This window comes from Ambystoma mexicanum, chromosome 8, assembly GCF_040938575.1.
Source record: "Ambystoma mexicanum isolate Mex_15411 chromosome 8, UKY_AmexF1_1, whole genome shotgun sequence".
Taxonomy (NCBI): domain Eukaryota; kingdom Metazoa; phylum Chordata; class Amphibia; order Caudata; family Ambystomatidae; genus Ambystoma; species Ambystoma mexicanum.
Genome location: NC_090929.1, coordinates 609976939 through 609989910, shown reverse-complemented (window position 1 = coordinate 609989910; position 12972 = coordinate 609976939).

Sequence of the window (12972 nt, the reverse complement as noted above, 5' to 3'; positions counted from 1 at the left end):
TTTGAGAACACTGGCTGAATTTCTCACATTTAGAATGAAAGACCAAAGAAATATCGAGACTTAGCACCACCAAAATGAAATATGCCAATCACGAGTTCAGAGATACATGTATTATTTAATATGCAAATACAGGTAGCTATCTGGCTTTCAGCGCCTCGCAGTGTGTACCAGCAGACACCATAAGGGGAGAGAGAGCTAGACATTACAAAGTATGCATCTTTCATAAACAATCCCGGTCACATCGTCCAGCCCTTTTCCAGGTTAACGATTGCCTAGGGTTCATACCCAGTTCACATTGCTAATACAGAATCAAATAACTTATACAATGTGCGATGTTGTCTTCAAACATTTGACATATTTGTATGTACACAGAATACAATGGTGACATTTGTCTTCTAACTTAAAGGTAAGTCTAGTTACAAGAATGACCATAATGGATTTCTGCAAAGGTGCACAGTTTCAGCTAGTCAGCATTTTGTTCCACTATCTGAACAAGGATGAAGCTATTGGTGCAGACAACAGCTAAATTGAGGTTCACTTCAGCTCCAAGACTTCTTAGTGCAGGACAAACATTCTGCTCTCAGCAGGCACAACATGTTTAAACAGTGCAAAGTTCATTTTTCCTCAGCTCAAGCCGAAAACATAGTTCAATATGAGACAGAAAACAGGAGTTTAATCAAAATGGTGGATGTTTCTAAAATGGCGGCAAAGTCAGCTTTGATAAAGGTTCATTCGGATGTGGTTTTCAGTGCAATGCGAATGTGCTTAGGTCATCGTTCATTATCAAGCGGTATTATATGAAATATGGTTATACAAACCCTCCTTTTGGCCTAAACTATGATCATTTCTCAAACATTTTCACTATATAAAGACCATGGGTCATTGTCAGAGCAACCTAGTCACTGGTTTCAGAGACATCAGTCGCCATTAATTTCTTGATGGTAATATCCTGCATTCCTAATACATTGGTAGCTTTTTTAGGCAGATGTATCTTAGGTAGTATTGTACATATGGCCTGTGCACAACTCCCTCCTATCATAGAACAAATGACAGGCAGACATTGTATGCAACAGCAGAACAGTATAATGCCAGGAATTATCATAAGAACTGCAAAGATTTTCCAACCCCAGGATCGCAACAAGTCCCAGAACCATGTGCTAATATTCCAGTTTCCCTCTGGGACATGTACTTCATTGCTTAGGGTATGTAGATTCTGAATTGACTTAAATATGGTGGGGGAGGAGTCGAGTACAAAAACACAACATGCAGATCCCACCATTTTGCATACCTCACCATGCTCAGCTAGAATGATATCTAGCACGATCCTTTTTTGGAGAGCCACTAATCTAATCGCCTTCTATTCTAACGTCATGTTATATAAAATATCAGTGGTCCTATTGATGGTTTTCTCCAATACTCTTGCAAATCTTCTAATGTCTTCAGAATGCATTATCTGTCCCCAAAATGGCACGAAGGATTTGGCTACACCACTCAAGACTTGTGAAGGAGTATCACCATTCTCATCTCGCCTGGGACGAGTTTTAGAGACTTTGGCGGTGGTGGCGACATATACTCCTGGCTGCAATATACCCAAATAACAAGTACCTTCCCAGTCCCTGGCTAACCATGGATATGCCTCATTGCCGCAAACAAAGTAAACAGAATCTCCTTCTTACAAAGGTCTTTCCTCACTAGTTAAATCTGCAATATTGGTACATCCCTCAAATGTACCCATTGGTTGAGAACCTTCCCTTCGTATGCAGAATGGAACAGAGTTTGGACTATGATTGATGTTATAGGATGGAGGCATAGTATCGCTATTGCCTACGGGAGCCATCTTAAAGGAAATCAATGATTGAAAAGGTCTAGAGAGTCTGTCAGCCAGTCTAATAGAAGCAACATTCAGCTTGCTCCTATTTAAAACAAGGAACATCCTAAAGGTGTCAAAACTCGCTTTTCAAATCATTAAGATTAGTCCCGTCAAAATTCCCAGTGACACTATCATTCCAACAGCAAAAGAATGATGCCCTAAGTGAGGCATAACAGGAAGTAGTTAAAATAAGAGGATTGTAAGCGACTTCAATTCAACACTACAGCTAAGTCAATGCCTAGTCTGGGATGCTGATGGAAGCCCTTATTGATGTATTTTTATGTCCAGTTTGTTTACTCTGGATGACAACCCTTATATAACACCCCTCTCTCAGAATCCCCCTGACCCCGCTGAGCCAAGAAGTAGGTTTGTTTTGCAAATTTGAAAGGTTTATTTGAAAATTAAACAATATATATCTATCACACTTTTATAGTAAATTAATATTTGATAGCACACTTGTGAGGATGATAGTGATCAAAAATGGATAATGTTACAGTGGTACACTCTTTTTGATGGCTTAGAAGTGATATAGAGAGGATAAAGTAGCTGGGAATGCTTTTATGGCTTCAAGGACAATGCAATGATGAATGAAAATGCAGTACAGAAAATAAACTTGATATGACTTCAACAAAAGACAATGTAATCACTTTTCTTTGACAATTCACCCCCCTTTATGCAAGGTAAAGAGATGGAAGGAAAGCACACAGTTCTCAGGAATGCAATCAAATATAATTCAGTTCCCCCCTAGCAAGCTTAGAGGAAAACAGGTAGGATACTTTGATGTGGTATGCAAAGAAGTAAAAAATATGCTAAAATGATTTTAATTCCCTCTAGAGGTTCAGGGTGGGTGACAGCTACTTTGTATTAGTTCAGGATCACTTTATCAATGCTCTATGAATGATTGTCAGGTTGCAAACGAATTTCAGCAAAGGAAAGCAAGGACAAATCTTTTTACATGTGGCTGAAATTAAGCAAAATGTCACATCGCGGCAATTTTAGACGCGTGCGTCGAGCGCAATTACGGAGGGAGTATGAGGAGTAGCAATTTGGTTTAGAGCTTGTTAGAAAGCTTAGAATCAAAAATAAAAGTTAAATCTCTCTTCTATCACAAACGGTTCCGGAGATACGGCCGATTTAGTAAAGGTAGTTTTTCGGATTTGAAATTTAAAAGCTCAGAATGACAGATGACAGTTTTCAGGTTTAAAGATGACAGAATGACACAATTCTAGGAGTCAGTTCTATATAGGTTAAAATAGTTTGGATTAGATTATTTTAAACTAAGAGATTGATTTTGGCGCAGTGCTAGCTGGGTACTCACACTAGATTTTGGACAGGAATGCAACTTCGCCACGGATCGGGTCAGGACTGGACTGCGATTCTCTCGCCACGGACGATCTCTGCCTGGTTCTGCTCACTGGATATTTCTGCATTCTGGGTCAGCTCTGCTAGCGGCACTGCACAGCGGTCTGGATCTCTGGTTCTGACAAAAGTTCTCGGCACTGCACGGCGGTCGGGTCTCTGGTTCTGACAAAAGTTCTTGGCAAAAATTCAAACAGCTCGCCCAGCTGTTGAATAGTTTGCCAATGATTTGGAGGCCTGCTGAAAAGGATTCAGCTTGTGGATTCAGGCCTCTCTACTACAAATTCTGGAGTTAATTTCTGGTCTCGGGAGATTGTTCTGGCGCAAATGTGGGCAGCGACAGCTCATCCCCACATCTACACAGTCTTTTGATTCAGTTTTGTTCTGGGATAGAATTATGGGCGGCGACAGCTCATCCCCACATCTACCCCGTCTAATAATTCAACATGGGTCAAAACCCTTGACAAGCCCCCCACCCGACTGCGCTTTGATTTCGAGTCGAGGGGGAGACGGGTGCAAAGGATGTTTTGATCCACGCGCTGGTATGTCCGCATCATCTTCTTCCAATTCTGTCAATGGCAGAGTTCAGCATCTTTTCCTCCATCCAGTTGGATCGATCGGTTCTCCTCGCCGGTCCAGATGGGAATATTGGGCGGTACCCCGGGACCCTCGGATCTTTGCTCCCAGTCCCCGGTCGTCCTCCTTAGTCAGTCTCCATGGTTTCATCTCTCCTAGGATGAGAAAGCAAAAGCAGCAATACCTATTCGTAGACATTTCTCCACCACTATTAATGGTGTGGCAAACACATACATTTTACACATCCAGTTACATTTTTCAGTCTTGTTTTAAAAACAAGATATAACAGGAAACATTTTCCTATCAGAATCATAATATTTTAGAGACTATATGTGGAATATTTTAGGGTTGGAACTGAATTAATCTGGAGCGGTCCCCTCTGGTATTGCAGAGGACTCCTCCAGTTGCTGCAGAGTGTGCCTGGGATGGCAACACTTTAGCTGATTTATATGTACCCACTTGTCTTCCCCTTCCGCCAGACTACCTTTGGGGATGCGGATCTTATACGCTACTGGGGAGACCTTGTCTATAATTTCAAACGGTCCCTTCCATGTAGGCAAACATTTTCGCTGTTTGGCCTGGTTCCTTTGGAAATTGTATAGATAGACCCGGTCTCCCACAGTATATTCCTTCCTGGTGGTCTTCAGGTCGTAGTGGGTTTTCATGCTATCAGCTGATGTTTCTAGATTCCGCTGAGCATAGGCAAAGCATGTTGGAGGAGTTTCCTTAAATTCTCCACATACTCATGAGTTGTGGAGGCATTTATCAATGTCTGCTCTTGGGTCCTATAGAGCAAATGCTGGGGAAACACCATCTTGCATCCAGTCATCAGCTCAAATGGTGACATTTTAGTTGCAGATGAAGGGGTAGATCTGATGGCCAATAGGACCAGAGGTAATCGGATATCCCAACTTGGCCCAGAATCTACCACAAACTTTTTTAATATGCTCACAATGGTTCGGTTGTATCTCTTTACTGCTCCAGAAGAAGCTGGCCTGTAAGCAATGTGTAGCTTCCTTTTAACCCCCAGTATCTCCCACATCTTTGTCATTACCTCGCTGGTGAAAAGGCTACCTCTGTCTGACTCAATCCTTTGAGGTAGACCAAAACGGGAAAAGATGTGGTTAATCATCAGGGCAGCTGCTGTTTCTGCCTTGCAATTTGGGGCCGGGAGACATTCCACCCACTTGGTAAAAATGCATGTGACAGTCAACATATACTTGTTTCCTCTAGACGAGCGAATTACAGGACCTACGAAGTCGATTTGCAAATCTGACCATGGCAGTGTCATCCCCCTCTTTTGGAGAGGTGCCCGGTGTGTGAGGGATGTTGGCTGAAATTGTGCATACACCAGACACCCCTTCAAGTATTGGTCGAGGTCCTGCCCCATGTGTGGCCAGTATGCAATCTCTCTTAAGATTTCAAGTGTTGTATGAAACCCCCTATGACCGGCGGTGGCCGCATCATGGGCGTGACTTAACATCAGGCTTCGGAATGAGGTAGATACCACCCACTGATCATGGCCAGCTTGGGATTTCCTTACCAACAAACCGTCTTGGATTCGGAACCTTTTCGGACATTTCATCAATACTCTGAGGTCCTCTTTCCCAATGTAATCGGTATCCATCAGGGGAAAGTTCTCAGGGTCCTCAATGTGTTGGTAAAACTTACCAATTATTGGGTCCCCTTCTGAGCTGTAATCAAATCAGCATCAGGGGTCTCCTTACTCCATTGTGCAGTTGAAAGATCATTGTGAGCATTTGTCTGGGACCTAGTGATAGCAGTGACCTGGATTTCCCCCAACAGGGACTCTATTTCTATTAGATCCCCTTGGATGGCCCTGGTTTTGGCCAGCTGATCAGCTAAGTCATTTCCAGTTTTGTCTGGTCCCTCTACTTTGGAATGACCCTTGATCTTTTTCCAGTAGATGGTCATCCCATTCGAGGTGACCAGATCATCAATGTTTTGGATTAACTTCCCATGTTTCAAAGGTTTGTTATTAGCACATAGCATGCATCTGGTTTTCCAGTTAACCAGGTGCTCCACGAACCCGTTCCGTACATAATCCGAATCTGTGATTATGACCAGTTCGTGGAGTTGATATTGGACAGCAGTGAGGATGGCCTGATGCACAGCCATCAATTCTGCCACCTGACTACTTCGGGGACCAATTTTGCACCCAGCGGAGGGTTCTGGAAACTCCTTCACCCATGCATTCCCTACGCCGGCCACCAGTTCTTTCTCCCCGTTGTTGTCAACATGGTAAGAGCATCCATCCACATAGACAGTGGGCATTCCCTCACACTTGTCTTCTTCAAAGACTTTGTCTGGGGAATTAAGGTATGCCTCCATGTTGTCCTTGATTTTTAGACTTTCGTCCTCGAGACAGTTTTCTCTGGCACAATCATGCAAGTCAGCCAGACCTTGCGCGAGGGGACTCTTCTTGTTTTGGCCATATCTGACCTCCACAGGAAAGCCTTGCATTGACAGAATCCAGGAAGTAATTCGGGAATTACTCACATTTCTGGGCCAGATTCTGTCACTTTGGAGATATTGCAGAGGCTGGTGTGGAGTCTCCACTATGATGTGTTCCCCCTGGATGAACGGGCGGTAATTCTTCAATGCCCACACCGTTGCCAGGAGTGCCTTCTCACAATTGTTGAATTTTTCCTCCACAGAGGATAAAGTTTTGCTCGCATAGGAGATTACTTTATTGACCTTGTCATGCTTTTGGTATAATACCACCGTCAAGGAAGTATTAGAGTACCCTGTCTCCAGGAAGAACTCCTTGTTTCTGACAGGGTAAGTGTAGGGATTTGGTATTATCCTGCATCCTAATGGAACCTTTGGTCAGTGTATTGATTGACAATGGAGTGTTAAGGGTTAGAATGTTTATGTGTGACTGGGGTTCTATGTGGTCAGTTGGGAGATGTAAGCCTACCTGGGAGGATGCAGGTGTATGTTGCCCTGAACCCAGATGTACCTGACACTATATGACCATCATAATGTACTGGAACTAAATAAAGAAGTTACTGGAACTTCACCTGAGGTCATGGTCATCTGTGGGGAACAAGGAGTTCTACATTGGCGACGAGGATGCTGGCTGTGCTGGGGGGACAGCATTGAAGATGGCACATACACCTCCCCCCAACCCAAGAAGAAGACCTCCCAGGTAGGGCGAGCGCTTAAAAATGTAGGCGCAGAAGGGCCCAGCGCATGGAGCTCAGGGGCAGAAAGTAAGGGGCTGCGCCAGAGCCAGGGGCCAGCTGGCCTGTCACTAGAAGGACAGGTCAGGGAAAGAGGAAAGCAAGAGACTGAGGAGGGGCTGAGGGCCCAGAGACTGATTGCTTAAGGGGTCTGGGACCACTAGCTGCAGCATGGAGGGCTTGGTGCCCATGGCAGTAGCAATTTGAAGAGGCCTGGGGTCTAGTTACGCCTGGAAATTATGAGGAAGCCATGCTGGGCAGCTGAGGGATATAGCCAAGGCAGTAGCAACAGGAGAGGCTTGGAGCCTAAGCTGCGCCTGGAAATTAAGCAATGAGGAGGCATGCTGTGCAACTGAGGACTATAAGCCCAAGGCAGTAGCAACAGGAGAGGCTTGGAGCCTAAGCTGCGCCGGGAAAAGAAACAATGAGGAGTGATGTTGTACAGCTTGAGGCCTGGAGTTGGGGCAGCAGCAATAGAAGAGGTTGGGAACATAAGCTGTGCATATATGTTAAATAGAAGATTGGTGGCGAATATGAAAAGCGCCTGGAGCAGAGGAGGGTCCTGGGGGGCCATTCCAGCGTTTGAGGGGGCTTGGAGCCCATACCTGCACCTAAGAGACTTGTAGCCCGTGGCTGCACCTTAGGGGCTTAGAGACCATGTGCAGAGATGAAAGAATATTGCCCAAGACAACATGTGTAGTGCCTGGAGGGGCAAGGACCCATTTGCAGCAGCGCTAAGGAGGTGCATGTAGGAGCTTTCACTTATATGAGGTGATGAGGATCTTTGAGGGCATGTTGTCAGTAGTTCCTGAGGGGCTTGGAGCCTACTTAAGAACTGAGAGATGCGGTAGGTGGCAAAGGGAGTACAATTTTATAGCAGGCGGCTGGCAGCAATGAAAAGCAGCATTACGAACATACCAGGAAAGGAACGCTTCGGGAGGTGATATTTACAAAAGGAAGTGTGGCAGATGGATTGGTAAATCCATTTCTGTTGCGGGCGGCTGCATTTCCACCCGTTGGAATTTTTTTTCAAAAAGCTTAAGTTGTGAATGATCTTAATTGCCGGAATGAATAACAGAGGTACTTTTAAGTTAAGAGATGATGCTTTCACGAGCATAAGTAAAGGAAGCAATTTGGTCTTGCCTTCATTGAATTGGTTAAGTAGTTATAATTAGTTATTAATTAATTATTTTATTAATGTGATACAGTTTTATACAGAATGTAAAAAACTTTACACATAAATTACATTAAACACTTACATTATAGGAATAAATTCAAATATACAGTTAAAAATCATTATAGACACTGTAAAATTCATCACAAATCAATCGTTCGTTCAAGGCAAAGAAGAAACATTTGGACAGATCAGATCCGTAATAAAGTTTTAGATAAATATTGTAAGACTATTTGCTAGAGGTAGAACCCCTTATGCATATGGATGGCCACCCTTGTGCTTGCTTTCAGATATATAGTGGCCTCGCGCCACACCTGGAAAAGTGCTAAGTGCAGTTTAGGATTTAGGGAATTGGTACATTGGTTCCAAAAATCTGGATGTGTGATTTGATCATTATCATGTACAAATTCCTTAAAATATTTCCTATGTCTCGTTTTTAGCCTACTACATTTTGTTAGTACGTGGCATGCCGTCTCCGGCATAGATGTAGACTCACATATTCTGCAGTACCTAGCTGCGGTAGTCAGGCCCATTGATGCCCCACGAGCCGACAGAACTGGTAAATAATTGAAGCGTAAGAGTAGTATAAAGCGCCTCAGTTGGTCCGACGGGCATAGGTTTAAATAAAGCTGAGGCTTCATGTAGGTATAAAGTATAAATATGATGAAGCCATAGCTTTTCAGACGTCCCAGATGTGTGAAATTACTCTGCCAGTCCCATAGATTTAGGCGGTTTCGCATGCTAACAATCAGGTGTTCATTTTCCCTACCCCACTCCGGGGACCAACTGATTTCTTCGATCAGAGTATTAATCTGGGTTTCAAGTTTTATCTGTCTACCCGCAGAAGTATCCTCTTTAATGGTCCTGAGGAGGTTGGTTGTAGGTCTGTTGTTGAACCTAATGTAGAATTCCAACCTTTTCCTCAAAACCATAGCCTTAAGAGAAAGGATGCCCAGCTCTAGCCTAATCATAGCCATGGGAATGCATTGGGGGAGACCAAGAACTTTTCTCCAGAACTTCCCCTCCACAAGTTGTAGCCAACCAAGGTCCATGGTGATCAAAGACTCTAAACCATATATGACCATAGGGACCAGGCATTGCAGATAGAGCTGGCGGGCTGCCCATATAGAAAAACCACATTGCTCATATGTAAATCTATGAATTAATGCTGAAAGTTGCGCAGCCTTTAATCTGCGTTCCTGAATACACATATGGTAGTTTCCTTTGTGGTCGAACTCTACCCCTAGATATTTATATGAAAGTGTGTATTCGATTTCGATTGGGCCCACCATCATACGAGGCCTAGCAACCTTTCCTGCTGTATACAGCATTAATTTGGTTTTGCTGTGGTTAATAGTGAGTTCGTTGGATTCTGCATATTTCCATAACTGATTGGTTGACCTGAGTATTCCACTAAAAGTGTGATCTAGTATCACCAGGTCATCTGCATAAGCCAGTATGGGACAATGGTGAGAACCTATCTTAGGGGGGCAGTTGTTTATCCCCAGGAAGCAGTTAGGCACATCAGATACAAATAGATTATATAAAATGGGGGCCGTCACACATCCCTGTTTTACCCCTCGCTTCAAAGAGATAGGTTTAGTCACTGTCCCCTGATTATCCAGCCTGACTTGTACGGTGTTATTGGTATGTAGCAGCTCAAGGTAATATAATAAGGATGCGGGGCAACCAAAATTCTTTAATTTTTCCCATAAGAGGGATCGATTAACTGAGTCAAAGGCGGCCCTAAAATCTACGTAAAGTGCATATAGTGGAGGATTAGTGCGTGTTAAAGCCTTATTGCTTAGGGTATTCATGATAAAAAGATTATGTGATGTGGAGTGGCCAGCCCTAAAACCACATTGAAATTGATCCAGGATGCCTGCCTCCTCAGTCCATTTTTGTAGTTCATTAAGAATGAGAGCAGCAAACATCTTCCCGGTACAGTCAAGCATAGATAGTAATCGGTAATTCTCAGGGTCATTCCTGCTACCCTTTTTGAAGACAGGTATGATGATGGCCTCTTGCCAAGATGTTGGTATGCGTCCGTCAGACATAATTTTGTCAAACAGAATTTTTAGCAGATTGGCCCAGAACATTGAGTTGTTTCTCATCACTACATTCGATAAACCATTAGGGCCAGGAGCTCGTGAGGAATTTAATTCCTTGATTCTGCATTGTAGGTCCTTAATGGTAACACTAAAAGGAGGGGTGGGAGGATTAGGAGAGGTGGGAGAGCAGAGCTTATTACTAATCCCTGCATTTCGTTTTTCCAGATGAGATATCCATTTGTCACTACATATGGGGTTCACCATGTTGGTGATCTTCTTGCCTTTTACATCTCCTAAAATGGACCATATTTTGCGGGAGTTCTTACTACATAGAGTTTTAACTGTAGATTGCCATCTCTCCAATTTCCTGTGTCTTTTATGTATTTTTAGCCATTTTTGATAAGCAGCTTTCAGCTTTCTTATTGTAGCTGCTTTATCGTTAAAAGCATGCAGGTCCTTTCTAATAGCCCGGATTTCCCTTCTAAGCTTGCGCTTCTGATCTCTGATGGCACGATCATAGATTAGCTCTTGCGGCAATTTTCCTGCCATCATCCGTATTTTATAGGAACCATGCAAGCCAGAGAAATTACTGATCCATCCTTCAATTTGTTCGGGCGACATCTGTGAGAATAATTTAGACTGTTCAAGTCCCCAATCTCCCGATGCTATAGATGCCTTCATCACATTTTGTGCTGACCAGGATATACGATTTGAAGAGTGGTTGGCTATCAGCTCACCGAGATTTGCCATTCTCTCAGTTGGTATGTGGGATCTTAAGTTAAGTGTCAAAGGGTCATGGTCGCTCCAGATACATTCCCTCACAACCATATCATCGATGATGTTTGCAATTTCCGCACTCGTGAAGATATAGTCGAGGGTACTTCCACTCCTTCCATTTTTCCAAGTGAATTTTGCGGGTCTGTCATTCTTTGTCCTGCCATTGATTACTTCAAGATCCCAGCATTCGAAGAAACTACTCCAACATTCTCCCTCGTTATCGGTGTATGTCTGTTTCCAATAGCTTTTGCTGGCTAGGTTCTGGTTGTTAGTGGTGCCCCCTCCATGGTTTATCCGGCAATTTAAGTCCCCTGCGGCAATAACAAGATATTTATCATTTAATAACCTCCAATTGCTGAGAAGGTCATTTAGAGCATCTTGTATATGCTCTCTATGTGTTGCCCCTGGGGGGTTGTAGATATTTATTAATAGTGTTTCTTCCCAGACCTCTCTTATTCTGAGGGATAAGACTACAGCACAAATATAATTACTCTCCACTGAAATCCTTTTACTTTTGATTTTATTTGACACACCAATGGCTAAACCCCCATAGGGGCGCCCCCTTTGTCCTTTCTTAGCCAGGGTATGATGAGTTGTATATCCGTCCATGGCCGTGGGCTGTAGTAGCCAAGTTTCTTGCAGCAATATAATGGGGTAGCTATTAATGAGTGATAAAGACCCCTTGTCAGTGAGAAGATGTTGGTGGCCATGGGTGTTCCAGCTCAGTAGGGAATAATCTCATGATTGTTGTAGTACCATTGGTAATGAATCGGCCAGCCATTTCAACGTATTTTGAATATCCGCCATCTGAACTTTCTTCCCCAAAGGTTGGGCGGGTTTGCAGCCATTAGCCTTAGGTGGGGCAGGATCGCCACTTGGGAGACAAGGGTCCTCCTTCTCTTTACAGGCATCCACCTCTATCCCAACTCGCATAAGACTTTTTTTGTGAGAGCGGATTAATTTAGCTGATGCCATAACACAGCAATGGAGGGCTGTGACATTAGGGTTTCGTACGATAAGTGGTTCCACAAAGGAAAAATCTTCCGAGCGTATAACACGCAGTTGGGGGATCAGATGTAGTTTTATCAAAAGTTCGGATCTTGTGAGCCACTTATCCCTTTTCTTCTGGTTTAGATTTTTGATAACACAGATTTTACTGGCGTTAAAGTCATCATTATCTGTTGTCTCTATGGGATCATGATGTTCGTCTTCCTCATTTCTTGCGTTCCCAGATGAGGAGGAGCAATTAGAGGAATCATCAGATGAGTTATCAGTCATATCATGGTGTGGCTCTTCCAGAATCGTACTGGTAGCTTCCTGAGGTATATCTGGGATAATCCAGCTTGTTAAGGTTCCTGCTCCTTTATTCATACGCTTCTTTGTTTTTCGCCCCCTTTTTTTTGCTTTTTTGGATCGTGCAGCGGGAGCAATGGTGGCTGGCAGGGGGGAGGCAATCTCGACTGCTACGTTTTTTGCTGCCTCTCGTCTTAGTTGTCGACGTTGTTTTTTAGTTAGAGGTACTTCAGTTGCAATCTCCTGAGGTTCCCCCAAGTATGCCTCTTCTTGCTGATTCGTAAACTCCCGACCCCCCTTCGGTATTGGCGCTTTTAGCGGTATTTGGTCCGTACTTTCAATACAGTTGTTGTTTCCTAGTTGAGCTAAAGAATTACTATGAATTCTCCCACATAGCTTCAACAAAATTTTTAAAGCAAACTGAACGGAGGCCATAGAGGCTTGAAGTTCTGCAATTGCTACATTATTTAAGCTTTCAAAAGCATTGCTCAAGTCTCTACCGGAATGTTCCGGATCTTCCATATCAATATAGAGATCTGGAGAAGCCGATAAACGTCCTGCAGTTGATACTGTAGGTGCGGTGGGAGTGGGATGAATAGGGTGTATTCCAGACAGATTTGAGGTAGAATTACCTGTTTGTTTAGGGCTACTTGGGGGTGAAAGACT